This window comes from Triturus cristatus, chromosome 1_1 (assembly GCF_964204655.1).
Source record: "Triturus cristatus chromosome 1_1, aTriCri1.1, whole genome shotgun sequence".
In the NCBI taxonomy this organism is placed as follows: Eukaryota; Metazoa; Chordata; class Amphibia; order Caudata; family Salamandridae; genus Triturus; species Triturus cristatus.
Genome location: NC_140579.1, coordinates 955,698,026 through 955,723,975, shown reverse-complemented (window position 1 = coordinate 955,723,975; position 25,950 = coordinate 955,698,026). Strand labels below are relative to the sequence as shown.

Sequence of the window (25,950 nt, the reverse complement as noted above, 5' to 3'; positions counted from 1 at the left end):
ATTTCTTTAACAAAGAAGCTTTAACACTAATAGACAAAGAGATGCTTACTGATATGCATTGTACGTCCCTGTCACATTCACAGAAAAAGCAAGGTATATTATCATACACTGGAAAGTGTTCAACTGAAAGAAAAATTGAGGTACGACATCAACTGAAATGTAATAAAATGTACAGAAAGACCAACGTTTTTGATTGGTATATTTTTGGCCTTTAAGAACCCATGCAGGTGTTCGACGTTTTAATAGTTTTAGTGATTTGTACTGAATGAATACAACGTGTAATGCGGACTGGGAATGTGGATAGATTTTGGCGTTTGTATGCTTCAGGTTAGAATATTTGTGTAACCACTGGCGTAACAAAAGCTGAGGGGGCCCCCCTGCAAGGTACACGGAGGGGCCCCCATTCCGGATTTAATTCAGAGCTCTAAGGCCCGAGTACTGGGCGGAGGGGGCCCCCTGCATCTCAGGACCCCCGCACTGGGATGCAGGGGCCTGTGTTACGCCCCTGTGTGTAATGTCATAACTCAAGTAAGTCACTATTGTTTGCATCTGGAGGAGGTTCAGGGCGTTTATGTCCCCTATCATTGGGTTAAGGAAAGTCAAGACCATTATTTTACAATGATTCGTAAATCGCTATTTTAAACTTGTTTTTTACAGAAACTATTTCAATGCCTGGCTCATTCTCTGGAATCTGAGGCATTTATGGTGACTAAGTGGGGAGAAGGTGAAGGGTAGACCTGTGCTGAGCCACCATACTCCTAGATAGGCAGCCCCAAAGCCAACCAGTAATTGAGCCTGTATGGGGTTTCTGAAAGCAGCGACTACACCAGCCCCATGGGCTCCACTCCTGTTTAACTACCCCCCCCCCCCCCCCAAGGGCAGAGGAGCTACTCAGATCCAGTTTCCCACTGATGTCCACCCTATACTGGACAGAGGATCAGAAAAGAACCCTGCCTCGTCTGTGAGAGATGCCCGAGGTGTGACCTCCTGAAGCCGTGAGAGGCCACTCACTGACCTCCGCAAGGAGGCATCAAACAGGCACTTGGCAGAAGGAGCGATCTGCACACTCACTGTAGATATAGGAGATTTGCTGAGGGCAGCACGGACCCCCACCATCCTGCTGAGAAACCGCACAGTCTCGCTCGTAAACAGGTAGAATCTTGTCCTAGAGCAGGAGGAGTGTTACTTAATATTGATTATGCAATGTGACCAGTCTGCGAGTAGCGTCTGTAAGGACAGGCAAAGTCACAGCTATGAGCAATTTTAATGGAGGGTGATGTATCGCCTGTCAACAGACGCTAATCACACCCTCCATGGTACAAAGCATGAACATGAAAGGGGGACTACACTAAGCTCCGTTCATCTGGAACTGTTGAGCATGTAAAGAACGTCTAGTTCTATTTCAACAGGAGACCAGTCACAAATTTGGATTACGGTGGGACTGATTCTATGTCGGGACTGGAGGCGAGGATTATGCCTTCTTTCTTCGCTTTATTGAACAGCAGCGTAAGAAGAAACTAACAAAACTACTTTTCCTATGAACCATTGGGAAAAATGTAGTTACAAAAACAGAAAGGTAACAACCAATCAAGACAGTCAGTGTCTAACAAGGGACTATACAGCTACCGAAGAGCCCTGATTGGTGTCCTGATCTCCTCTTTCTTCGCTGCTGCGCAGCCAGTTAAGTACTCCTCAGTTCTCTTATGTGGGGGGGACTTGGTTTCATTTTAATATAATATGTGCTTGGTTTTTGTACATAATGTACGTTGTTAGCAGCGCGTTTGTTTATGCGTGATGCGGCGCTGAGTAGCGATTTGCCTGTCACATTGATTTATGACGTGTTCTTACTAGCACTAGCTTCATTTGTTTAGTATCTTGTTGCGCGTTTATAATTCTTCACATTTGTCGCCGCGGGAATGAATTTTTTTTCACTCCTACGCGGCTGTTGATGCTGGTGTGTTGCTCCGCTCCTCCCGCCGCCTGGGGGCGCGGGAGGCTGAGGTGAGCGCGACTCGTCTCGACGGTTTCAACCGTCTGTCAGACGCGCGCGCGTTGAAGTGTAGCGGAGCTCCTGGGCAGCGATTAACGCCTGTGTGGTCTGTATTAGCGCGCGAGGGTTATCAAACTGCTCGCAGCTTTCCTTTCTTGACGCTCGATCCCCAAGAGAGTGGGGATTGAGTCAGGTAACGCTTCAATAGCGCTGACGCCTCCTGTCGGGGAGGTCTAGTATTGGCCTTTGAGCCTTTTGTCTCTGCATAAAAAGGGGATTGCCTGCCCAGGTTTACGATTTAGATTTGGTTCACCAGCCCCTATCCCCTTTTGGGTCAGTCACCCTATTGCTTGGTGGTTTTACCACGCAAAAATTTTTAGTAGCTGACACCCAGCTCTTTTTCATTGCTGTTGTGGCCTTAAGAATTGCGTCCTCTATTCCTCCCTTAAAATGGAATACTATGATGAATATCAGGAGGAAGACCCTTTGGCGGAGATACCATGGGGGGATGCCTTTTATGAGGCTGTGGATACCTCCATTTACAAGGCTGTGGATCAAGCTATATCGCCTTTGGAGGACAGACTTGCGCATAAGATCCAGCAGGCGTTTTCTCGCCTAGAGCGTAGATTTGGGTCTCAACCGGCCCCAGCATCTCAGGGTAGCCCTGGCTCGCCCCCTTCTAAACGTCCTTGTTCAAGAGGGGTAGATATAGACTCATTTGAACGCCTCAAACAGGCTTTTATTGAAAGTCAGCCTCTTAAGGGTTTAGGGGACTCCCTACCTCCAGCTCCGGCTCTTTCCCCTCAGCCAGGTCCTTCAACGGATCCTGATGCAAGCCCGTCCCTGGCTTCCTTCACGACCCTCCCAGCCCCTTCAGGTTCCTTTGGTTCCCTCCGATTCACAGCCTCCACCACTGCTTTCTGACATGTAAGATCCTAACGACATAGTACACCCACGGTCTTCGGACTGGACCCCTGCTGAAAAAGTCGCGACGTATGTCGCAGAACATATTCGGAGACCACTTGAGAAAGAGGCCCGCAATTGTCTCAGGGCGGAATGCCCCCGTCCTTCTTTGGAGGGTAAGGTGGCCCTCACCCCTGAAATCGACCCTAGAATGTCGACGTTTTTGCAAAAATGTATTAGAGACCCCAAGAAGGGAATTGATAGATCCTGGAGAGCGTGCCAGGATAAACTCTTGGACGTCCTTGGGCCCGCCACAAAAATTTTGGACATGGCGGAGGAAGCCAAAGCTTCCGGCTCCATGATTTCGCCCGAGACACTATCCGGCTGGGCTCAGCGGGTAGTAATCTTTTTGGGCAATGCTAACTGTGCCTTGTCCACCGAGAGACGCAGGTCCCTTCTTATCAAGATCGAATCAGCAAGGTCTCCGAGCTTCGGATCAGAGGCGGGTGCCATCGCCCAGGGTGGACTTTTTGGTGAACCACTTATTAAAGAGCTCGGTAAATTTGTAAATACCTTTACTTCATTAGACAGGGCTCAGTCCACAATCAAAAGTGTTCCCTCGTGTTTTTCGAGGGGCCGGTCGAGTGAGGGGCCGCTCGACCGGTCGCCAGAATCACCACTCCAACCAGAGAGGCCCTGCCCAGTTTCAGGATCAGTCCAAGTTCGGAAACTTTTACCCCACAAGAGGTCGCCGAGGCAAAGGCAGAGGATACAGGGGGAGGAGCGTCTACCCCCAACTCTGGTGAGTTTCCCTTTCTTCCCCTCAAAGCATAGGAGGGAGGCTGGCAGATTGTTACACGGCATGGATGTCTATCACACACGACGCCTGGGTGCTCCAGACTGTGAGAGGGTTCCACATAGAGTTCCTAGGGAATCCAGTACAAAAGGTCCCTCCACGTCCTATTCAGTTTTCACTCCCCGATACTCAGTTAGTGGACGAGGAGGTGTCCTCCCTTCTGCTCAAGGGCGCCATTTCAAGGACGTCGCCCCATCCGAATGGCTTTCTCAGCAACATCTTTTTGGTCGACAAGACCGACGGGGGCAAACGTCCGGTTATAAACCTAAGCGAGTTCAATGGGTGGTTGGTTTACCGCCATTTCAAAATGGAGGGCATTCATCTCCTTCGAGATATCCTCCGACCTCGCGACTGGATGGTCCGCCTGGACTTAAAGGACGCTTATCTGGTAGTCCCAATTTTTCAACCTCATCGCCGGTTTCTCCAGTTTGCCTGGCGGCGTCAAGTTTACGAATTCAACGTTCTTCCTTTCGGTCTCTCTTCGGCTCCCTGGTGCTTCACCAAGGTGCTCAAACCAGTGGTGGAATTCCTGAGAGCTCGAGGGATACGACTGATCGTTTACCTAGACGATCTTCTCCTGATGGCGGAGTGTCCTCGTCTTTTGACAGAACAGCTTCAGATGACAGTAACTCTGTTACAGGATCTTGGGATTGTGATCCATGGGAAGAAGTCTCTCCTTCAGCCCTCTCGGACCGTCACATTCTTTGGGTTCGTCATCGACTCCACCTCCTCTACTCTAAGTCTGCCAAACAAAAAACTGGCAAATTCGTCACGAGTTGCGGCGGGTTTTGGCCAGCCACCGAGTTTCCCTTCGCCAGTTGGTTCGGGTGGTAGGTCTCCTGTCGGCTTCGATTCAGGCTATCTTCCCGGGTCCGCTACATTACAGGGCCCTTCAGCGCCTCAAAGCCTTCTTCCTGCGGAAGGGATTTCCTTACTCCCACAAGGTCCTTTTGTCCAACGAAGCTCGAGAGGAGATCCAATGGTGGTTAACTCGCATGGAACGGGAGAGCAATCTTCGGCTCCGTTCCAGATCTGGTTATCGAGTCGGACGCGAGCAGACTCTGTTGGGGCGCGCGTTGTGGAGACCTTTCTACGGGAGGTTTGTGGTCTCCAGAAGAGCGGAGATTACATATCAATTGTCTCGACTATTAGCGGGTTAGTTTGCCGTCAGATGCTGGACGAGAGAGTCGGTACGGTCATGCGTGCTCCTCAAAATGGACAACATTTCGGCAGTCCGTTATATCAACCACCTAGGTGGCACCAAATCGAAGGCGCTGTCGGATCTGGCAGCAAGTTTCTGGCAATACTGTCTAGACAGTCACGTTTCCGTCACGGCGGAATACTTACCAGGCCGCGACAACGTGGAGGCAGATTTCCACTCTCGCCACTTTCGGGATACCAGCTTGTGGAAGCTGGACGCCTCAGTCTTTGCGTCCCTCAACGACCTTTGGAGTCCGTTCACAGTGGATCTTTTTGTGTCCCGTCTGGACCATCAACTCCTGAGGTTTTTCGGTTGGAGACCCGATCCCCGGGCGGCAGCCACGGATGCATTTCTCCAAGATTGGAGCAAAGAGCGGGGCTATGCGTTCCCTCTGTTTGCAATGATCACCCGCTCAACTGCACAAGTCCGCCGGCAGCAAGCGGACTTAGTCCTAATCACCCCACTCTGGAGGTCTCAAGTATGGTTTCCAGTTCTTCTGGAACTTTCCTGGGATTTTCCAATCCTACTCCCCCGGTTTCCTCATCTTCTCCAGGATCCGTTCGGCGCTCCTCATCCCCTAGCGTCCACCAATTCACTGTGGCTCATGGCGTGGAGGATTTCAGGGGCAGATGGCAAGCCCCAGGCCTTTCGAGAGCAGCTGAGGAGCTAATCTCCAAGGTGTGGGCGGACAGTACAATTAAGAGGTACAGGTCCGCGTGGGGCAGATGGTCCTGTTGGTGTTTGCGAAGGGGTCTCGATCCCCTGGTCGCGGACGTGGTCCACATCGTGAATTTCTTAGCGAAGCTTGCTTCGGACAGTATGGCTTACAGGTCTATAAACACGTTCAGATCGGCCATTTCTTCTGGCCATAGCCCGGTGGGGGGATCCTCGGTGGGGGAACACCCGTTGGTCTGCAGACTATTAAGGGGTATCCGTCTTTCTTTACCTCCAGAGCCGAGATATTCGGCTTTATGGGATGTTAATCGGGTGTTGAATCTTTTCCTTTCATGGCAGCCTAACAGATTTTTATCCCGCAAGGAATTGTCGGCTAAGCTGGCAATGCTCCTTTGCCTGGTGTCTTGCCGGAGGGTCTCGGATGTACGAGCTCTTGATATCTCCGGTCGCATCTTCACTCCGGAGGGAGTGACGTTCACCCTTGCACGACGGACGAAGTGCCACACAAGGGTCATCTCTTACCCAGAATTTTCGGATTCACCAAAGCTGTGCGTGGTTCGCTGTCTTAAAGCGTATGAGGAAATGACAAGTGAGTACCGTCCTCCGGGGGAACGGCAGCTTCTCATTGCTCTCCGGAAGCCTTTTAAGGCGGTTTCCTCACCTACCATAGCCAGATGGGTTCGTTGGGTGATGCAAGAAGCGGGCATCAGCCTCAGGCTTTTTGGGGCACACTCGGCAAGAGGTGCCATGGCATCTAAGGCGTTTGGTCTGGGTGCTCGTTTGGAGGACATCCTCAATGCTGCGGATTGGTCCTCAGACTCTACCTTTAAGCGGTTTTATTTCAAGCCAATTCTAAATATGGCGCATTTGGTTGTGGGCAAGCTTTAAACAAGCATAATCCTCGCCTCCAGTCCTGACATAGAATGAAAACTTTTCCTAGCTATCGTAACGGAAACTTTCAATTCTATTAAGGACTCGGAGGCGAGGATTATCCCGCCCTATGCTCTTGAAAGAGATCCCTCCCCGTATGGAGGTAGGTATGTGGTTTTTCCCCTTTAGCGGGATCTGTGGTGACTTTTTCATGCATGACTTAACAATTGTTGATATTGTGTTCTTTCCTAAAACATGTTACCTAGGATTGTTGTTTCCTCTTGTAATGCGCCCTTGTTTGTTTCAGGATCAGAGACCCACAAGCAGGATTCCTGAACCTGAGGATGGGGCTGTCTTAGCGCTCCGAAAGAGGAGATCAGGACACTAACAAGGGACTATACAGCTACCGAAGAGCCCTGATTGGACACCGACTCTGTCTTGATTTGGTTGTTACCTTTCTGTTTTTGTAACTACATTTTTCCCAATGGTTCATGGGAAAAGTAGTTTTGTTAGTTTCTTCTTACGCTGCTGTTCAATAAAGCAAAGAAAGAAGGCATAATCCTCGCCTCAGAGTCCTTAATAGAATTGAAACTTTCCGTTACGATAGCTAGGAACTTTTTCATTCAGCCTCAGTAATAGAGGGAGATCATCTGAGCTACTACTGACTGTCACGGTCCAGTTTGCCAACACTGGGACAAATACTACAGTACCCACATTTTCAGTGCACTCTGCTTGCGAGCAGTAGTCTCCTGCATGTGACGAGGTACTGCATGTCCTGGCACAACCTAACCGATGCAGTCCATGTAAGCAGCTGACGCTTCAATCCCGCGGAGTCGGCACGGCATAAGCGCCGGAAGTAGGGGTGCTGCATCACCCCCGCAAATAATGATGCTACAGTTCAGAAGGTTATAAGCAATAAAGATGCCTTTAAAAAATGTTTAGTCTCATTTGCTGTATGTTCAAAGACAAAAGTCAAGTATCAGGCGATGTCTTACCCACACATATACTCTCTAGGTTACCAACCCACCTGCTTGCGCGTGTCTTTTAGTGATTCGTGCACAATCCTTTAAAGTACACACATGTTCCCATTTTTAAGTCGGTTTAATCGTACAAACAAGTCGTCAGGCGCACAGGCAGGAAAAGTAACGGCAGGCAGGAAAAGTCTTTTAACGATGCAGCTTTCAAGATCTAGAATTACAAGCCGTGTTGTCCTCATGCTAATGTGCACTCTAGCATAAACAAAGGATCATATAGTCTCTGCGGAGCTTACCTTCGTCGAATATGTTCCCTCGGCCCTTTTCCACAGAGTTCGTCCCAGGACCGAGAGCGAGAAGGGGTGATCGAGAGAGGAGGTGGTGAAAGTGAACACGGGGTGGGGGCAAAGAAACATAGAAAATGGGACATAAGGGAGAGAAAGTGAGGGGGGAGCAAAGAAGAAAGAAAGAGGCGGAGAAAAATGGTGAGAACGCGAGGGAGCTGAAGCGGGAAGAGGAAATCCTGGCGACAGGAGGGTAGAGAGTGAGGTTCAGAACCAAGAGGGAGGGGGAGAAAGAGGGAGGGAGAGGCACAGAAAGGATGCTTGCGGGGGAGGACGCAGAGAGGAGCCGCGGCAGAGGAGTACTGCAATCATGTGTTTGCTGGCCCGGGAGTGGTGCGTGCGTGTGCCTGCGCGCCCAGTCTTTTTCGAAGCACATACTTGTGCTTGTGGCGCGCCCCTGCGAGCTCCCGCAATGTGAATGCCGCCACAAGCAAGAGTATGTGCTTCGAAAAAGAGCAGAACGGCTAAAAGTTCTCCATCGCAGCGCATGCGCGCTGCGTAGGCGAGACCTAAAAACCAGGGCCCTCGTCAGGAGGCCACGGCAGTGTGAACCCCACCTTGTCTTCGTCAAAGCTGCCAATGGCAGTACCTACACTACTCCTAACCATCACACTGCATCAAGTGTGACAATTCAGTCTCTTCCAGGTCCCCAAAGCTATTAGAATGACTTGGGAGGTAGGTGTTAGTTGTTTACAATATATGTTGAAATAGTCCTTCTCCCACCGTGCCGCCAAGACCTGGAACACCCTCCCCCTCAACCTACGGCAAACCGAAGACCTGCTGACCTTCAGGAGACGACTCAAGACCTGGCTCTTCGACCAGTAGAAACAGCACCCCCTCCCCCCTCAGCACCTTTAAACCCTCACGGGTAAGTAGTGCGCTTTACAAATGAACGGATTGATTGATTGAAATAGTAAACAACTGTTTTTGTGTAATTTTTAAATTACACAAACCGCACCAAAATATGGCAGCTGTCATAAGTGCTGGTGTTTGCAACAAGTGCCTGTGCCGAGCACCAGAAACCACCGGCTCAATTTAAGCACTGCTTACTCCAAGAACGCATAACGAGGGAACAGAAATTCATGACCATGCTACAGTGAAAAATTGTCAAGTGAATTTGCCCATCTTCTGTGAATAGTTATAAATATATTGTAATATTTAAAATACAAAACCAGTAGGTTATTTAAAACTGTACGAGCGCCTTGATGTCTGTTACTCAAACTTTATTTGGCACTATACTTTACCTCTCCTTCCTTACTTGTAAAAGGTTTTGAATGCTTCTCTCACAGTGACTGGAGAACTGCTGCTGCCGTCCCAGTTTGTGACTAAGTGGTGCTTTTATCACACGTGTATACAGCAGCGGTTGGAACGAGGTTAGGCTGCATGCAGGGGCAGGAGAGGGGACGGAGAGAGGGGCTATCTGCACAGGACTTGTGTGTAGAGAAGCATAAGCATGTGTCAACTTCAAGAAATAGGATTCAATGGGTTAAACACTGAAGTAGCGAAAACAAACAGTCTTTGTCTCATGGCACATGGAAAAACATACTGTGGTTTCACATATATGAAATCTTGTGATGTACAATGTATTGTTAGGTCAGCTTAAGTTATCTGCTATCTTAAAGCCTACTGTTATTTACCAATACTTACAATGGGCTTTGGGCCAGCCCACTACTTTTCCTTTGTTGGAGTTACTGTCCTTTTCATTTTCTTGCTTATTATTTGATGGCTTACCTTTCTTGTGTTTGTGCCTCCTCTGTAGCATACCTTCTTTACCATCCTTTTGATTGAATGTCTTGTATCCTCACTGCTTACATTCACTGAACTATTCTTTAGGTCTAGTGTTAGCCAAGGTCATTTGATTATACTAAAATTATATATGTGATATACTTGCTTATTGGGGCTATCCGCCAGCCCTCTTCCTCAATTTTTCTTCTGACCTCAACTGACTGGGTCAGGCCAATCCAGCCATTGACTAACCTCACTGCGAGTGTCAGTATTTTGAAATTTCAGTACTAGTGGCTATATAATTCGCATCAGAACTTTCTTCAGAACACACTTTGCAAGATATATTTGCTTATGGAACTCTCTGAGTGGTATTTATCTTGAATTGAATTGAGGCAGCACTTCTTGCACCAATGGGTTAGAATAAACATTTTATTACTTTGGGGCTGATTTAGAGTTTGGCGGACAGATTGTTGTCACAAAGGCAACTGAGTACCCACTCCACAAAACTGAAATGTACCGGCCTGATCTACTGGCGGGCAGACTTTAGGTACGTCGGAGATGGAATCTACTGTCTCCGTTGCTCACATACTCCTCCGATGGCCTAACCGAGTAAGGTACGTCAGAGGTATGGCCATTCGACTGCGTGCCCGATTTAGAGTGGGCAGTTGAATGGACAGTTTTTATACCACCATCAAAAACTTGGTGGTAAGTAAGGCTATAGTCGTTTAAATGGCCTCCACACCATAGGAAAAAACTCCCATGGTCAGGGTTTCTATATATTCTTTTTTTTCAAAAAGAAAAGCCTGCTTTGGGATTTTGCTTTTGAAAATAACAAACTTATTGAAAGTGTGCCAGACGGCACTGCCAAATTGACTGAGCCGTACAGCACTCTTTCATTACATTCAAAGGAAAAGTTGTGATTGTGGTTGCTGCCAATGGTCAGATGTCTGCTGGGCTGGCCGACATCTCTAAATTCTGAGTTTGGTTACTTTGTTCGGGAGCCGGAACATTTCACTAAAATCTGCACCCTGAACTCTAAACCAGCCCCTTAGGGTTCTAGATCCATAAACATACACGTTGACCTCTAGAGTTAAGGGCTGTGGCTAGAATCTTTGGGATTAAAATATCGGTAAATTGACATTATAGAATGAAGATAAAAATATTTAACAATGCTATTAGTGGAAAAAATAAAATTGCATATTGTACAATAACTAACCCATTTTGTGGGTTTTGGACCTTTTTTCTGTACACTAACTGATATTTATACACGGCTCAGAATCCCTGATTTCCAATTTTTCAATGGCATTTTCGTTTACTAAACTTTTGAAAAATTACTAAAACTTGCAAATTTTGCAGCTGATTTTATTTGGTACATGGACGTGAAATATCACACTGTTAAACCTGCCTAGTTATAATGTTTTGTAATACGATGTTTTCTGAGCTTTCTAAAAGCTGTCTCTCACCCTTAAATCAAGGAACAGACCGAAGCTGGCATTTGTTTATCTGCACTGACCAGTCCCCACTATTTTTGTTTGACCCTACCAGATCGTGCAAGCTGTCTCGTTGTGAAAGACGCATTGGGGGCTCGCCAAAAACATACAAAGACTTGGAGCCCACCACTGCTTACCATTGATTGGCTTTCCTGTCATTCTCGTTTGGCTGCTTCTTATTCGATAACTTTTTTGTCAGTCATATATATTCGTCTTGCTCGTGGAGCATTGCCTCTTTACCATCTCTTTGGTTGGCTGGCTGCTATGCTTTGTCTGCTCAGTAGGAGTTGTTCTCCTCGTATGTCTTTCTCCCCCTCCCTCTTTTTGCACACGTTCATCTCCCCCCCCCCCCCCCCCCCCCCGCACTTTCTTTTCCTTTCTCTTGCTCGTGTGCTTCTGCACCCCGTGAACTCCACATTGCTTTTATCACGTGTGCTCTCGCTCTTGTTGCTGCACCTCCCCCAACTTGCTCTTCCATTTTGTTAAATTGCTATCATGCTACGTTTTAAAAAGAGTGCTTTCACAGTTTTTCTAATTTCCTAATCCATCTCGCATCTGCAAATAAAAAGTACCATTTGTAGGTGTGCACATGTATGCTCATACTGCACTGCTGCCACGATGCTTTTCAACATGACAAAACAAACAGGACTTACATGCTGGTGCTATAGGGTTTGCCAAGTTTTGTTACCTTCAGTGTCCAGATGAAACCCTCAAAATAATGACATTAGCTAATGGAAGCAGTGGTTCAGTGATGTCGAGTTCTCAGCCTCAGGTAAACGTCTCGAGAGGGTGATCCACGATAATAGACAGACTTCAAACTGTTTGAGGCTCATTGTATAATAAAATTGACACGTTTTGAGGCATTAAACTTTGAAATAAGGCTGATGAGAAGCCATGTTATGGTACTTAAGATGCACTAGTCTCACACGTGTAAAAAATTCTACCTCACACACGATTGGACCATTTGACACTTTCTGAATTGCTCCTTTGTTAACTACGCAGAGGAGTCATCTATGCCTGCATGCACGTCAAACTATGCAGTCCCTTCGCATTCCTAGGTAAGCAGAAGCATGCTTTCTCCAGGTACTATTCCTGAAATGGAAATGCGGGGAACTGTGAGTACCTTCACAAACCTCTTCAGACTTTTTCCAAATGCACCTGAACTTCTGGCCTATCTCTTATGTTAAAAGTATGGTCACAAACTCCCATTTCTCTATGGGAATTGCACTGCGGTCGGAAACCGGCCGCAGCACAAGCTCCCATAGAGAAGTGGAAGTTTCTGTGAATCCCCTGCAATGCGTGGCAGGCACATCGCGGCGCCTGCCACACGGTGCAGGGATTTACAGGATCAACCGGAGGCCGCTGGGGGCTGGGGCCCTGCTAGGGGCCGCCTAAGTCGCTTTTTGACGTGACTTTCTATGTCAGAAAGCCTGACATGGAAAGCCTGTCTGAAACTAACATCATAATCCCGACAGTCGGAGGCTCACCGACCGGTATCGTAATCGGGACCATTATGTCTACAATTTTGGGTGATATGTAATTCTTACCCCTTATAAATTATAACGCTCATTGTCTTATGTAACATTTTCTGTATACTGATTTACACATGTATATGCTATATTGTGCTTCTGTGTGTGATATATAGCTCTCTAACGCCTTATACAGTGAAGAGTAGCACTATAAAAGAATTAAATATAAATAAATAGGAGAAATTAACATAATTATTTGTGTAATTACTCATACAGACAGATACATCTTTCATTCTTGCAGTGCAAGCACATTTCTTAAATAGGGAGTTGAACAAAGTTAAAAACTTGTCTCCAAATCGTAGTATCTCTTAAGTACGTCTGAAGTGATAACATGCTTAGCACTCTGTTTTCTTTCATTGTTTTGGCGTCTAGGTGTTAGACTCAAGATAGCTCCCACCCAGTATTGTATTCAAACAAAAGGAGGGCTAATAGCCCTTTAAATCAGGCTTTTGGTTTGGGCCCATCTGGAAATGTAAATAGGAAAGCCACCTCCTGCCTGCACTTTGCTGCTCCAAACGAAATGCAGACAACGTGCGGAAGTGCGTCCTGGCTTTGGAAAATGACATCAGGACAAATTCAGCATATTTTATTGGGTCAGCCGGATCCCAGATCTGGCCAGAAATAGCTATGGGAACCAGATCAGTTGCGATCCCTCTACTTTCCAGCACCAATAGGAGGTCAAGTTTGAAAGCTGATAAATTCATGAGAATTAAAACCATCTGAATTTGTCTAACAACTGTTCTCCAAACCTCCCCTCCCAGTGTTCTGTCAGAGTGCAGGGGAGTTGAATCATTTTAGACCCAGCACCGTTTACAAGCTCTAAAGCCAAAACGGACAAGGCGGGTATTCGGCTTTCCGGACTCTCCATCCGTCTGAACTTGCTTAGCTGCACCATTTACTGCTATTAGGTGCAGCCTAGCACTGCTGCTGGTGGTTCCCGAGACAACCACTTGGCCTTTCGTAACTTGTATCTGATGCTAGTAACTCAAACCAACATCCGATGTATGCACGCAGAATACCGGTAACCTCCCAGACTGAAGAGCAGGGGCTTGCTGTACAAAACGAGAAACCAGAGCAGACGAGCAAATGAGAAATCTTAATAAATGGTAAACATACCATGCTGATGTTGTCGAAGGATAACCTGCAGGAAAAGATAAACAACAAGGTTAGAAATGGTCACTGACCAGATGTCCGGTGCTGAATTATTTGAAAGCAGACAGGCGGGAAAGGACACTAAATGAAGTGATTAGAAGCAGAGAAAATCAAACTACGAACCCCCTCGATGGCTCATACTAGGAAAAAAAAGGTTCGCGTAAGGCCTTCACGTGTCAAACTGAGAGATGTAAAGTTCTCCTAAAGACTTTAAAAAATCTCAACTAGAGAAATACTAACCCCCCCCCCCCCCCAATTCTGCTCCTACGACCATGAATTCAATTTTCGCCCTTAGCAGGAGAGCACAGAATAAACTCTCACATTGATATCACCCCATCAGTCGGAGTACGCCAGAAGCTCTACATAATCCACACCCTCCATTGGACACCTGGAGCCACAGGGCCCTCCCTGTCCGCCCAGGCTAATCGCCACACGCCCCCATTGTTTTTGGATCTGTTGATTCAGTTTGATCAGCCTACCGCCAGTGAATTAGACCACACCAGTGTTACCCCAGCGCCTGATCGATCGGAGTCTTGTCCCTGGATGATGCAAAGCTTCATAACTTGCAACCTTTCCTTAAAGATGCCTCGTGCGAATGAACACATCCTAGTGTGTACGTTCATCAAAAGGCACAAAAATGCAATGTGTGGTATATTGTAAGTCATAAATACTTCATAAAAGATTTAGTTACAGGTGGTTAGACTAAATTCTGAGCGATGGTGTCGGACTCATTTTATGTCTAACAGCTATTCTTTTTAAGACCCCATTACTCCTATCAAACTTCTATTTATTGAAATTCAGATGTGCCTTCTAAATTCACTGACAAAAATGTGCAATCTCTCTATTCTGGCTTAAAATAATTCATGATAAAGTTAGTCATAAAAGGTTTGTATAAAAACAAGGCAGTGATGTACTAACTCTGTCTAGAATACTGTTGTATCCCAAGGTATGTTCTTGACCACAGGACACAGTTGTAAGTTCACAGGGGTTTATTCGTAGGTACGAGCCACCACTCCTCTCAGGACAGCAGAGAGGGACTAACTGACTCTACTTGGAACATACACCACAGAGAACCATGACAACACAAAGGTTCTGTATGGAACCTTAAAGAAGCATAGGCAAGTACAACATATTACCTTTTTTTTTTTCTTTTTTTTTTTTTTGCTTCTTGAAGCACAAGCAACATTAAATGCAAAACTGTGAAGAGAAACCAAACGTGAGAAACCCAAAAGAAAACGGAAAAAATAAAACCTATAGAAAAATGTCTAAAGCATTACCATCAGCACAAAATAGATATTGTGAAAAATGAAACACTACTGCAAAATCAACGTAATTTCCAAGGCAGACGTCTAGCACGAATAGACTTCCTTGGTATTTGACACATTACATTGTTTTTAGAGACAGTTCCTGAAGACACAACAGCTGGATGATTAGAAGAACTTCCAGAAAGCACAACACGACTGGTGCCATTGCAATTGTCCCCTGTAGATCGGACTTTTACAACTTTAGCTAGGTTCCACCAATGTCCACCACGCACCATGACAGCACCCCCACAAACCTTCTCCACACTGACTGGTTCACTGAAGGACCTACCCCCTTTTTTAACAAAGCTGGTACTTTTGATGCGAACCATGTCCCCAGGAGACACGTTGACTGCCTTAGCAGATTTCTTTAGATTGTACCCATCAGACATCTTTCTTTGTGCACATTTAACACGAGTTTCCAGCGCATCATTATCAACCCAACACAACACATTTTCAGAAACAGTCCTCAACAGCCAAGCAGGATAAAGGGTAGAAGTGGGAACTCTACCTTTTAGAGATGTGAAAGGCGCCACTTGAGTGAGTGTGGCGTAGTGCGGTAAAACCACAGCATGGACCTGACCGCCCCTTCAACATCATAACTATGACTCTTTGCCCACTTGATACATTCTACCACCACTCTGTTCATCCTTTCTACCAAACCATTTGTTTGAGGGTGACCAACAGAGCTTCTAAGATGCTTCACTCCAGATTCGTTCAAGAACACACCCATTTCCTGATTGACAAACTGTACCCCATTGTCCGAGACAAGAGCCTGCGGGAATCCCTCCCTCATACAAATCTCTTTGAGAAAAAGAATGGCATTACCAGCTGTGGGGGGAGGAGCAAAACTTAACTTCAGGCCACTTACTATGGAAATCCATAAGAACGAATGCAAACCGTAAGTTGTGAGGAAGAAAATTGAATGGGCCAACCATATCGATACCCACCTTAAGCCAAGGCTTTGTGGGGAAAGGAATAGGCTGAAGAGGAGTGGCAACTTTCATCCCCTTTTCCGCGCCACTACAAACAAAACCTGCCTTAATCCTCTCATCTATTTCTTTGTCCATGGAGGGCCACCAATAATGTAGCCTGACCCGCCTTTTTGTCATGGTCTCCCCCAGATGACCATCATGTGCACAATCAATCAACTTAGAACGGATACTCATGGGGGGGGGAACACATCTTCCATCTCTCATGACTACACCGTCCTCAATGGACAACTCCTCTGCCACTGTCCAAAAAGGCTGTATATCCAGGGACACAGATTTCTCCCTAGGCCAACCCTTCACAATGTATTCTTTGACTCTAGCAAGACTGGAATCTTGACTCAGTGCTTCCTTCCATTCAGTCTCGCTGCATGCTTTGTTTTAAAAAGCATCCACAACAGCAATGAAAAAATCTTCCTGATCTTCCTCCACATCTGTAGTGTCCTCTCCAGCAACGGAAAGTCTTGACAACATGTCAGCCCTTACATTCTGCTTCCCTGGAATATGCTTTACCGTAAAGTCCTACTGCAGGAGTTTGGTGGTTAAGCGTGCAATACGAGGCGTAGCATACTTGAGACGTTCTCCACCCAGAATGTATATCAGAGGTTTATGATCAGTTTGAATGACAAACTTCCTGCCCCAAATGTAGGTTTTGAATTTTTCACATGCCCAATAACATGCCAAAAGCTCCTTTTCTATCACAGAATAGTTCGACTCAGGATCTCTCAAAACTCTAGAAGCATAACTAATGGTAACCTCATTCACACCCTCGAATTGTGGAAGCACTGCCCCTAGATCATAATTGCTAGCGTCGACGGTAATGGTACAAGGAACTGCCGGATCGTATGCTCTAAGAGTTTTTGTATTCACCATTTCAGATTTGACCAGCTCAAATGTTTCCTGACAACTGCTATCCCACACATGTGGCATTGTTCCTCCGCATACTGGATAGTACTTTCATCTTGCTAGCATAATCGGGGATAAAGCGGGAGTAAAACTCACACAAACCCAAAAATGAACGTAATTCCTCCTTATTTTTGGGGCAAGGACATTCAACCACAGCCCTAACCAAACCAGGTCTGGGACTTACACCATCAGCAGAAACCAGATGTCCAAGAAACTCTATCTCCCTCTTCCAAAACTCACTTATTTTTTTTTTTACTACGATACCTTTTTCCTCAAAGATGCCAAGTACAGTCCTCAATCTAATCATGCTCCTCTAAATGTCTAGCGAATATGAGTACATCATCTTGGAAGATGACGACGCCCTTCACATTTCCTAACACTGTCTGCATGACCCGTTGGAACACCGAAGTGGCGGATGCAAGACCAAACTTCATCCTACAAAATTGGAAAGAACGAAAGGGAGAATTAAAAGCAGTATAATTCATCCTCCAACATGATTTGGTGGTACGCAGACGCCAAATCCAATTTTAGAGAACCATTGAGCATCTTTCAATTCCTCTAACAAATCACCAATTTTGGGAAGCGGATGGGCATCAACCCAAATCTTTGTTCAGACTTCTCTGATCGATGCACAAACTGATTTCCCCATTCCGTTTTAGTACGACCACCAATGGACTTAACCATAAACTGGACTCCACTGGCTCAATGATCCCTGATTTCTCCAATCTGTCAAGTTCTAACTTGAGATCCCCCCTCAAGCTAAATGGGACTGATCTGACCTTGTGCTTCATTTGGACAGCATCTCTTTTAACCTTTATTCTATACTTGAAACCTGCAATTTTTCCCAGGGTGTCAGAAAACACTTTCGGAAATTCTTGTTCTAAACAAACAGACTCGGGCATATCTTGAACAACTAAGACTTGTTCACTTGTACCAGGCCTCAACACCATGCCAAAAAGGCCTTGGTGATATCAGCCAAGAATGTTCAAGCCTCGAACAGCAACGTAGATTTTACCTTGGATCCTTCGCCCTTTAAACTCAAATACATCCTCAATGCAACCTTCCAATTCTATTTTGCGCCCCTCATAAAACACCGGTGCTCTGTCAGGAGGAAAAAGAGTTCTATCACACCAAGATTTCTTGAACAATTCGTATGTGATTATAGTTATGCGTGCTCCCGAGTCTTCCAACAACTTTAAGCACACATCACCCACAAAGACCTCCACATAAGGATCCACACATGCAGAGGGGTCACCCGTTATGATATCATCATCTGTGACGGTGACGATCATGTCTTGAAAATCTTGTACAATGTCACTATCACTCAATTAACCATCCTTCACTACACAATTGACTTTCTCAACCCTGTTTAGACTTGATTGACCGACTTTTGCCAAATGTCCAATCATCCCACATTTGTGACATTTGGCATTCTTCCCAGGACAGAATCTATTGTCAGTGCAATGCGGGGGGTAACCACACCTGTAACAAATATTTTTCTTCTGAAATAAGGCTTTCTCATTAGGTTTGTTTTTTCGTAAAGTGCAGTTAGTTGCATTGCTAGAGGCAACAACATTGACCATTTCCTTAGAACTAGAACTCTCATTCAACTCCTTAATTGAGTTTTGTACCAATTCAACACTTTTCGCGACCTTAATGGTCTCTTAAAGACTGGGGTTACCCATTGTGAGCAACTTTTGTTGAATTTGTTTGTCATGACAGTGTGCAATGAACTGGTCCCTTACCAGCTGATCACGGTGTTCACCGAACTGACACTCAGCACACAATTTACGTAACTCACTCAAGTATGTATCAACATTCTCACACTGAAGTTGCGCTCGCTTAAAGAATTTATGCCTCAAAACTACTAAACTAGGTTGTACATCGAATTTGATAACTAGTTTCTTAACCGCTTAGGGTTTGAAAACCTCTCTACCTTCAAACCCTAATGAATTTAGAAGAAACTTTTTCCTTTCTGCCCTGTATCTAGAAGCACCAATAGCGCCTATATACGTTTCGAATGCGTCAAACCATGGCCTCCATTGAATCTGTGGTGTGCCAGGGCTCTCAAGAAATGGTGGTGGAGGATTAACGGATTGCCTCTTGGAATGTATGAATTAACAATGCTTCACCTGTGACACGAGCAACAAACAAAAAAAAAAAATCTGAGCCTCAAAATTATATAGCACCCCTTTTTTTCTTAGCAAGCAAAATTCTCATTTCCAATCCTACATAGCTATTCATAAAAAATGAATGTGGCAAAAGATTCACTAGGTGCCAGTATTCTGCCAAACATCAAATAAAGCATCCCAGAAATTCACAATATAGCATTTGTTATCGTTATGAAAGCATCAGTAACACATTTTTCAATCCTTAAGGAATATTTAGAAGGCGTGATAATTCCCAGAATGTAAGAAGAAAGAGGTCCCACCTATTATCTTTTTGGAAAAAAATAAACTTTTTAGACAAAAATGTTTAAACGCTGCACATTCATTAAGTAGATGTTTCTGTGAGAACGTAATAAAAACGACCAAAGTACCACAGATTTGTCTTCTTTTCTCTTGATTCGCCGCTGCTTCATGAAGGAACTGTAACTGTAAAGTCACACAGCACCCATTAAAATTAGTGAAATGCGGAGCGTTATTGACCCTGAACTTGCGCAGCGTGAATGACGCTTACGCACGCACACGCACTGAACTGATTACCTTTAGCTTTACAGAGAATCTTGAACACGAACGTAGAAGTCTTGCGCAGAGAGGCTGATGACGCTTTGCAATCACTGAATCCACTGTAGGATTCTATTGCGTCATTTCTTCCTTGGATTCAAAGAGACAAGTGCCCTCTGCTAACGGACGCCCTCAACGCTCGCCAGACTACAGAGACCTGGAACCAGCACACGGCCACCCAGGAGCGATTCTCCCAGCGAGGAATACTCAAGCAGACATACACCAACCCCTCCTGTTGACCTCCTCACCGCTCTGCAGATACAAACTGCACCAATACTGCAACACAGCCGCAGGAGAAGTTTCACGAAAGCTTCTCTTCAAATTCAGACAGCCGCTGGAGGAGATAGGTGGTGGTTGGAGGTTAGAGGTGATGTTGTTTTCCTCTTCCAATTTCTTTTTCCGTATCCCTCTTGTGTAAAGCTGTGAATATACCTTTAAATGTCTCCCAGGTATATACCATTAGGCAGCATAATATTGCGGTGGCTCGCCCTGTCGTCGCAAAAATAGTGTTGTATCCCAAGGTATGTTCTTGACCACAGGATACAGTTGTAAGTTCACAGGGGTTTATTCGTGGGTATTCTTCGTGGGTACAACGAGCCACTGCTCCTCTCCGGACAGCAGAGAGGGACTAACTGACTCCACTTGAAACATACACCACAGAGAACCATGACAACACATAAAGGTTCTGTATGGAACCTTAAACAAGCATAGGTAAGTACAACAAACACCCAAAAGGGACCTCTCTTAATTTTTCGCCTTTTATGATGGACTTTATTATGGTTATTCAAATTTTACTTTAGGATTATTTTTACCTTACGACCACTGTTTTACACTCTGAAGTTACTAAGGCATCTCATTGGGTTAATGCTCTTGTTGCAGGTCCTTATGCCCAACACAAGTTTTCAGTCTTGAATCCCTGCAGAACCGACTCGACCTTTCATCTTTCCGAGGTTGTTGGATTATGTACTATCAAGGAGGGTGATAGCAACACCTGCTATTTACAGTGCTACCAAGGTACATACTGCGGTAGCAAGCATGGTGTAGAACACTATCCCATAGTAAGAATTCCTACAGCCAAATCCTTTTGACTCCCTAACACTCATGTCAACACATAGAGAAAGCTACGAGAATGGCCTCTAATCTTTACTTCCACAGTCCTTGTACATTCTTGATGAGCAGCAAATATTTCTCTGTGAAAGTGGCGAGGCTATTTAGGTCTCGCTGAGCCAGCGTATGCGCTTCTCTGCGAGACATTTAGCATTGGGGGTTTCAAAGTGCTACCAGAGGCTTTTGCTGGCCTCAAGCTTGCGTTCACGCGAGCGTGCATGCGCGCAGATGCCATCTGCCTCCTTTCCAGCGCGATCACTTTCACTTTTTCGTGCTGCTACGCATCACTAGCATTTTTTTTTAACATTACTACAAGCTTCCCGCGTCACGCGCCCAATGCTTGTTCAAGTTTACTCTTGCGTCCTCTACCTGGTGAGACTCCCCCTTTGTGGTGACGTATCTGCATTGCCAAGTATCTCATAGAATACTTACGGTGCAAGCTTCACGTGGTTTATTTAACATTTCATTTCCTCCTTTGGGTTTTATTGTTCCTTTCATCTGCCATTTTATGACTGAAGAAGGCATGTTGGCCTATTAATGGAATGTTCTGTTTGTTTGGCTTTTCCTGGTATTTATTGTTCAGGTGCAGCATCCACTCGTTTGTTTGAGAGCCGTCTTAGCTTTCACTTCCTCCTTTTTGCCTCTGACTTCAGTAACAGGATGCATTCTTGTGATCATGGCAGAGATTCCTTCGCAGCAACTTTGTCGGGGGATTTCACCCCAGAATCAAGACGCACTGAAGTTTTTGATCACGTGGGACTGGAGCACACGCTCAGAATGTTATGTCATATGCATCGGTAACCAGGCAGACATTTATTTATCCAAGATGTGCAGGAAACGCAACCTGGCATCTTCGTTCATTTTCACTTTGTTTGCATGTTCCCTTTTTATCTAGCCCCTTGCTTTGTTTTTCCCCCCCTCATCATTTGTTCCTGTTGTCACGGTTTACATCCATGCCCTAATCTTCTATCTCTTTACTACAACGGAAGTGACTTTATTTTAGCCGTTTTTCTCCAAATTGTTTTGCACCTTTGGGGTCTACCCTCTCATCTCCCAACAGTCAACTGTTTTTCCATTTTATGGCAATTTACGCCTTAATTTTGCTCTGACCTAGATTACACCAGCCCTCTATATCCATTGGTCTAGTTCAAGTGCTGTTCACATTTTGCTTCTCCACATCACAGCATGGGCAGTGGGTCAGTTTACAGCTCACTCCGGCCTCAGAGACTGACCAGATTTTGCTCTTCCACATGTGGAAACCTCTTCCGCATCTGAGGACTAGTTGCCTCATTTCTGCTTTCATTTGTTTTTGCTATGGTTGATTTTGTACTTGCCTCCTTTACTGTTCTTTGTGCGAACATGCTCAACACTTTCAGTTGGTAATCACCTCACTTTATTACGTTTAGACTGTTATATTGGTGCTTGACTCAAGTTAGCAAAGCGCGTTTTACATAAAAATGTGCAAAAATAATTTTTTTAACACTTGTGCATTCCTGGCTGCCTTTCAATTAGTTCAAATCTTAGTTCTGTATTTCAAAGGTAAGGTTTATTCATTTAACTGACTTCTTTGATAAATGCAGAGTCACCCCTCGAGTGTTTGAAGTATCAGGTGAAGAGAAGGCAGTTTTTCAGAGCTTGGTCATGCTGAAACGTAATAGAGAGCTTGTACATGGTGCTCCTGAGCTGAATTGTCCTCCGGTTGGCAACAGTGGTTGATACTGGGATATAACTCACTTTTTCACATTTTAATGGCCCTAGAATAATGATAGGGTGGATCTACATGCCAAGATTCAAACCTGTGTCCTTCAGGTTACATTTATATATCTGTAGCAGTTGCATTAACCCACCAAATCTCTAAATTACCTCGGTGGCACTGATGAGCTATGTTGCTTCTGGAACATGGCTATGGTGTAGCTCCAGTAGAACTGGATCCATGCCAGATTTTCAGGGTGACCTTTGTGTGAAACAATCCAATTGACTTTCATTGTGTGTGGATATCCCTACATTAATATCAAATACCCTGCTCTCCTAGATCCATGCTGAATGTCAGTGCTCTACATTGCTTAGATCCTAAAAGCAAAACAGGGTATAAATAATCACAATGCGCAGATTGACAGCATGGACTGTGGTGAACTATCGTTTAAGTATGCTTTTCTGTAACAGTAGTCATGGTGTTCTGTTTGCATTGTGCCTATACAGTGATGCTGTGATACACAACTACAAAGAATGCACTTGTTGGTACATTCCGCATCAAGTGGTTCAGTCACCTTACCCATGTTGCCCATGCTGCCCTACATGAAAGGGTAGTTTCGTTCCACATTGCTTCTACTGATACTTTCTTATAGTTTATGATCTTTGAGTTAGCCATTCAGGTTCCTTGGTTTTAGATGCTTGTAGAACTATTTATTGCACGAGCCAAGTTCTCATCTGAGGGCAAAACAATTTAGTCAATCTCCAACTTCAGGGGTTGGATTAAACTCATTGTTCAAGTACTTTGAACATGAGGTTCTGCTCCAAAGAACCAAAGTCTTTGTATCAATAAGGGGCAAGCCAGGGATGGGACTGATTCGATTCTGCATCAGTCAGGGCTGTGTGTAACTGTCCGGGATTAAACCATATTGTGAAAGGCAGGATAAGTCTAGATTTAGATATCTCAAGGGGTGAATTTAAGGTGAGTGACTGATTGGGCGCTCACTATATATCGTGTCTGTATGTACCTTTACAGTGTAATCTTGAGGTGCTCAAAAGGAGGAGGTAATCGCCCTTCAACCCCCCAAACAGGACCTAGCCATAGAGTCCTAATAATATTCAACCTTCTCCCTGAGCACACACTTTCTGTGAAAAACACCAATAATCAGGCTATTTCAATACAGATGCATTCAATATTTGTGGTTTTCTTTATTTTCAATCTTCAGTAAGCCTTTAGCCAAGGAAAACAACAAATATTGATTGCATTTCTATTGAAATAACCTAATTAATGGTGTTTTTCACAAAGTGTTTGCTCAGGAATGAGGTTGAATAATTCTAGATGTGTCCAAGTGGACAAAGCATTCTTTTACTCTTCTGCACCAATTTGTTAATGTTTTCACTAGTATCTTGGGTTGCATGTTAAGCGAGGATACCTGGCAGTACGTCTCACATTCTTCTCTGTTTTTCCCATCTTTATGTATATAATTGATGAGGTCTCCCCAGAGATCAGATACTAAAATACTTATTTTTCCTGCCTTTTGGAATAGTCCCAACACCGATTTGTAAGTTTCATCCTTCAACTTTTTAATGAGGTTGGGCAACAACCATTTCCTTATCCCTTGAAGCAGCCCCATGCTCTACACCACTACCCAGCATCTCAAATGCACCCTGATGAGGATTCACATAGAATAAAATGTATACTGGGCAACCTCAGTCCTTTGATTTCAAAATAATGGTGTCTGTGCACTGATTGTGTATATCTTCTGCATTATTCCCTCACAACGACGACCAGAGCTTTACCGTCCTTCGGCCTCCGCACCAACCAGGAAAGATGCTGAAAATGGACACATGGTGTCAATGAGAAGACTAGTGATGTGCACAGAGTACCCGGCTTTGATGAAAGCTGCCTAGACCTCTGCTCAGCTTGGGAGGGGTATGCCTCAAGTGTCCGGCCCCTGTGCATAACTTGGTGAGTTCCAACATTAGGTACCTACAGGGCTTTAACTGGGATTAAAAAACTGGGGGGGGGTCTCATACGGGGCGTGGTTAGTGTAATTAAGGGTGTGGCTTATAAACACATAAGCAAAATATCTGTGCTTATCAAAGTGTGCCGCCCAACTTGTATTTTGCTGTTTGTCATTGCATCCAGATATATGACACAACAAGTAACATCATACCTACAACAAGTCAGGACTATTGGTGTTGTCAATGGTTTTTAGTTGCATAAGTTAAATGAGCAGCAGCTACGGCTTGAATATAATATTGAAAAAGTTTCCACTTAAAGCCCTGGTGACACCTCGACAATGTTGCTGCTCCTGATTTTCAAAAAGAGAAGGGAAATCCAGAGTCTCTTTAAAGGATTTCCCTTTCCCTACAACGCTCACCTGGCATGACGTCATGCCCTAACTTCAGTAGTGAGAAATGAGCAGTGTGAGCACGCGCATGTCGATGTGCCTGCTGTCACCGCAGTGCGGAAAAAACGGACCACCTGTGCCAGGGCACAAAACAGAGCCCGATAGACCCGTTTCGAGGCCTCCTTTAAACGAGCATTGGCACAGCCAATAGGTCTCGCCTTTGGGACCTTATAAATATTTAGTTATGCAACACAATAGCCTTACTGCAACAACATTAACTGTTGCATGGCTAAACACTTATAAGTTCCCAAAGGCGAGACCTATTGGCTATGCCAATGCTTGTTACAGTTGAAACTTTGTAATAAATAATAACGTTTATCTGGGATTCTTTGCTGACCTGTTTCTTTTCACTGAAATATTGCTAGGGAATCAGAATTCTCAACATAAAAGGGGGTATAGGATTATTCACAGTAGGATGTGCTTTTACTGCAGTGGCTCAAAAAAAGTATGTACTAGGTGTGTTTGCTACATAGATAAAACATTTGAGGCCCCTAAAAAGGCCCTACATTATAGATGACTTAATTGAACTTTTAGTCTTCAGCACGCAAATTGTTTTCTTAAAATTACCACTCGTAGTTGTCTGTTTACAACAGCGGCTGAAGTACTGACGGATTTTGTGCAAAGCTTCTCAGTTTTCTTTCAGGGATTATTTTAGAGTTACTAAATAGTTATAAAAAGGAGCTTAATATGTGTCAACCCTACCAGCCTTTCTAAAAAAAATTGGGGGATATTCTCAAGGATTTATCGCCGAGTTAGCGGCACTTTATCGCAGCCAAAGTCGCAATAAATGTATCGCCCCGTTCACAAGCTGGTGCTAACAGCCGATACTACCAGTTTACCTGCGATAGCATCCGCAAAAAATATTGCCACAGATGACACCGGCAACTAACGCTAATGAGATGCAGAGTAGGTGTTCCTGTGCAAAAAGCAGCGAAAATACCACTTTGCAATATTCTCAACGACCAGCCAGACCGGCGTTAAGATCTCAAAACATGCTATAAGGCGTGTTAGTAGCAGGGGTGCTAAGGCGGATGAAGACCTGCACCAGAAACGGGAGCCCCGCTTACAGCCACACCAGAAGAACAACAGATGCCATGGAGCTACTGATC

At 45.0% G+C, this 25,950-nt stretch overlaps 1 protein-coding gene across 18 annotated transcripts in view; it reads left to right on the top strand.

Annotated features, from left to right (window-relative positions):
- ARHGAP27 (Rho GTPase activating protein 27) overlaps positions 1-25,950 on the top strand; it is a 1,125,989-nt gene that overhangs the window by 578,466 nt on the left and 521,573 nt on the right. For 7 of the 18 annotated variants that reach the window (XM_085650857.1, XM_085650927.1, XM_085650885.1 and 4 more), the window contains exon 2: positions 24,220-24,396. The exons of the other annotated variants lie outside the window; for them this stretch is intronic. The gene's annotated coding sequence lies outside the window, so the exon portion shown is untranslated. The remainder of the gene's footprint in view (positions 1-24,219; positions 24,397-25,950) is intronic. 18 annotated transcript variants of the gene reach the window in all.